Below are 4,217 nucleotides of genomic sequence, written 5' to 3'. Positions count from 1 at the left end.
TCAGGCCGCTCGGACGGCGCGTCGCTGCTCGCGGGTCTGCGGGGAGGGGCGGCGCCGCACGACGACTGCGCTTAACTACTGAAGTGTCCCTTTGAGCAAACCTTCGACTTAACTGGAGTTGATTTACCACAAAGACAGTCCCCTTGGCAGAACCCAGGCCAGTCCTGGAACACACCTCTGAACGCTGGACTCAGGGCAGCCTCCCTGGGGGTCTCTCAGGAGTTCGGGCGCCTCTCTCCTCTCCCCGCCCTCCCCGCCTCGCCACCCTTTTGAATCCTGGCACCCAGAGAGCCTCCTTCCAGCGAGCCCAGAACCAGCCTCGTCCCCTGGCAAAGCGGCCCAGTGCCCAGGAGCCCTGGGCCAGTGACTGACTGCAGGCATTGCCCCCTCCTCCCCTTGCTACTTTCCCTTCCCTACAGAAACCGTTTCCTCTGCCAACAAAACTAGGTTGCATCCCAAAGTTTCTCACAAGCTTATAACAGAAAAAAGGAAAAAAAAAACAAAACGAGAAACTGGCAACCATTACGCAGAAGAACTCACAAAAGCTGCAAGCAACACCCTGGGCAACGAAGCATCAGCGCCAGACCCAGGTAAGACCCCAGAGAAGGGAGGACTCGGGCTCCGGGGCCCACCCCTGCGTGCAGTGCTCAGGACTGGTGTGCTCTGTGACCCAGGAGGACACTCGGGAGCTGGGGGGCTGTCGTTTGTCTCCAAGGAAAGAGGAAGATGGAGTAGTAGTGGTGAGACGAGGAAAGCAGACAGGAGTGAAGAGTGAGCAGAGTCCTGGGAGGGAGCACTAGGGTGCTCCGGACACATGGCTGCGACCCCAGGCCTGGAGCCACAGGCTCGCGCCCACCCTGCAGCACTGCCTCCATCCAGGCAACGCCAAGGTCACGCTAGGTCTCCCTAGGAAGAACCCTCGTCTTCTGTAACTGAGGGGTGGATGAACTGGGGTCCGCGGAACATCTGGCTACTCTGCTTTAGCTCAGTTCTTGTCAGCCACCTTTGATTTGAAAATAACAGTCTTTTGAATTCCAAAGAGGAGAGGAGAGGAACTGGGGGAGAACCCGCATTTCCTTCACCTTCCCTTCCTCCGGGCTTGCACGCGCTGTGGTGCTGGAAGTGGTTTTGCAGTCTCTGACAAGTTTCTGGTACTGTCAGGATGGGCCCGGCCCTCAGCCTTGGGTGCTCGCCTCTTCTCACCTCTCGCTGCCTCTTGTCAGATGGAAAGGGGTGGCGAAGTGACTCCACAGGCCGCTCACCTTTGCCCAGACCTGGCTGGGGAGCTGGAAAGCAGTGAGTGGCTACCTCAGTGACTGGAAAATCTGACCTACCAGTCCCCCAGGACGCCCTCCCTCCACCACCTATTCCCTGACACCTCAGAAGGGGGAAAGCTTCCTTTCTGGCAGACAGGTTTGTGTGTGGTTTTGTTTGTTGTTGTTTTTTTTTTTTTTTCTAATTTCTAAAAAGAATTCTGTACCTCAGGTGACTGGAATTTTCAAGCCCCCCTTGTGTATTTAAGAATAAACATTGTTACCCAGTTTGAGTCCTTCACTGACCTCCAGAGGAGCGTGACATCTCAGCTATCTCCTATTGCCTTTCTTCCACCCTTTCAAAGAATCTGCAGAGAAAGGTGGCAAGGCCCTGGGTAATTTCACACAGTGTATCTTAAAGCTTTTTTTTTTTAAAAAAAAGGCTGTACTTTCCAATATATCCAATGCCCTTTCTATTTTTTAGCTCTTGTATGTGATTTGCAGGCAGACTTTGCTGCACACACCCTAGCTGCATCGCCAATATCAATATTTAAAAACTAAGTACAAAAGGGACAGATGACCTCCTGACCCCAGCAAAGAGGCCTGCAAAACTGCAAGTCTCCACTGCGCTAGGCAGGGTGCTATCTTCACAACTACCCCCACGCACAAAAATCATGTATGTGCAGACTGAAAAGCTAATATCCACAAACAGCAACACCAAAATCCACTCAAAAATACATCTGTAAACAACCAACAAGTACTGAAATTGCCTGAACTTGCTGGAAATTGCATAACCATACCCAGATCTCTGAGCCCTTAAAACTATATTGTCAAATTAGGATAGCAGTGCTTCCCCACTGGAGAATTCAGTCTGCTCCTTCGCACCCCACTCCACCCCCAGCCGGCCCTCTGCCTTTCACAGAAATACATAAATAACCTTGGACTTTTTTTCCTCCTCTGGGAGCTGTTTGGTCTCCCCTGAGGACCAAACCAAATGAGAGAAATGACACCCTTAATAATGTCTGCCTGTACCAGAATATTTTTTTTAATCCCACCAAGTGTATGTCTACATTTACAAGCAGCAACTCTGAATCTGAACCCCAGCAGGGCCGGATTCCTCCGTGAAGGTTAGCCAGTTTTCACTTCTCTCTCATGAAGCTGTTTCATGGACAGAGATGCCCGACTTTGGAAAACATTTGCTCCCCTAATTACAAAGTCAGCAGTTGGCCTGTAACTTTGCAAAGTCACAGTACCAAGTTGCCTGGCTTCATTCATGGCTACAAAGGTTGCAGTGCGCTCTCTGCGGTGTATCCCCCGCTGGTGCTGACAGAGTCCTACTTGCAGTATTGCCCTTTTCAAAATAGCAAACCTTTAAAGTAAAACTAGGCTCCATTTTATTTCTACATGTGTATTGGAATTTGTTACCCATCCACACATGCTTTGTGAAAACAATCAGCTCTAAAGAGACATTTAGAAAGCTCTGTCTAAAACGGCCAAGTGTCCTCCTATTCTGGACTTAGCAAAAAAAGTACACTGCAGACCAGTTTAAACTTTCTGTGCCCCTCTCTCTAACTCTTCCTTTGAAAACTGCTATTCGGTCTCAAAAATCAAAATGATATATAACAACAGAATTGTGCCTTTTCGTTAAAATTTAAGAAACAACTGCACAATTACAAAGAGAAAGCACAACTGGGCTGCTACAAAATGCACATTCAGTGAACTTATCTCTAAAGTGTATCTCAGACATTTGAACAGTACAACAAGCTAATAAATTTCAAAGCAATAATGTCAAATTGTGTGATGCCACAAACTCCAAAAGCAAAGTTACAGATGTTGGTGACATCACTTTCACTCAAAATTATGCTGCTGCCATGTCTGGCCATATTAAAATTAAATGGATGCCTATGTCAAAGGATAAAAGGAATTTATTTTGGACATCAAACAATGAATCTGTCACCATTTATTGTACAAAACACTCAGCTAATCAATTTCCTATTAAAATAGCTTTCAACAATACTCAGCTTTAAAATTCACCAGGGCCAGTAAAAACCTTTTCCCAGTGCACAAGAATGCAGTCTCAACCAGGGCGGTAATTGCTGTTCTAATACTTTTATTGCCCAAGCACTCTTTCCTGTGCTCCCATGGCCAGGCGAGGATCTGCAGACTGTTGTATCAGTGAGTTAGGGTGCGTGGCCTCTGCCCACATATGATTTAATAGGGACTTTTCAGCGCTGGCGCTTTCTCCATCTCTCATACCATTAAATGAAAACATCAAACCTCAAATGTAAAACTGGAAACCACAACGTTTTGTGTTTCACAACTCTTTGCAGTTTTTACTTAGGCTGCTAAAGGTCAGCTTCTTGGCCTCCCACTGCTCTTCCTCATACAGTGAATGCTCTGGAAGTCACACTGATTGTGATCCTGATTAAAACCTGAGCTCCTCGGCCACATACACACGCCCTGCTTATTTACACATGCATCCTTTTGTAAGCACATAAGCATGTACCGTTTTCTGGACTTACTCCACTTTAGGGCTGATTTAAATGTCTGTTCAAGTATCGGTTCAAAAGTTAACTTTTTCCCGCCTGGTGGAAGTTAAAGTTACAAGGATGGTGCCATAGGATCTGTTCAAAGAGAGTCAGAGTTAATCTTGTGTATTTTGGCGCCTTTTCCCTGCGGGCTACTGTACTTGGGAGGGGGAGGGGACCTGGAGATCTTGTCTGCCGTCTCAAGTTCAGGGGCAGTCCTTGCAACCTGGAGAAGATGGCCATGTTCTCAGCCCTGATAATAATTCCAATCACGCCACTTCGGCATCTCGTGTCAAAGTCGAAACTGGCTTCCCCGCCCCCTTCAACCTAAAAGCTGCCAAGTGCTCACACACTCTGCATTCAACCACAACTTAATGGATGGGATATTGTGCATTAAAATGTGTCCCAGACAAACTGGCAAAAAGAGGACAAGGGA

General features: G+C 47.7%; 1 protein-coding gene across 2 annotated transcripts in view; it reads right to left on the bottom strand.

Moving 5' to 3' along the window:
* Positions 1 to 4,217, bottom strand: part of Nfib (nuclear factor I B) — a 208,836-nt gene that overhangs the window by 203,483 nt on the left and 1,136 nt on the right. The window contains exon 1 of one of the 2 annotated variants that reach the window (XM_033757672.1): positions 1,083 to 1,099. The exons of the other annotated variant lie outside the window; for it this stretch is intronic. The gene's annotated coding sequence lies outside the window, so the exon portion shown is untranslated. Of the gene's footprint in view, positions 1 to 1,082; positions 1,100 to 4,217 lie in introns of those variants that run through there. 2 annotated transcript variants of the gene reach the window in all.

The sequence above is a fragment of the Fukomys damarensis genome, unplaced genomic scaffold (assembly GCF_012274545.1).
Source record: "Fukomys damarensis isolate Sample0158 unplaced genomic scaffold, DMR_v1.0_HiC HiC_scaffold_31, whole genome shotgun sequence".
Taxonomy (NCBI): domain Eukaryota; kingdom Metazoa; phylum Chordata; class Mammalia; order Rodentia; family Bathyergidae; genus Fukomys; species Fukomys damarensis.
Note: the sequence above shows the minus strand (reverse complement) of the source record. Positions and strands in the feature narration are given on the sequence as shown.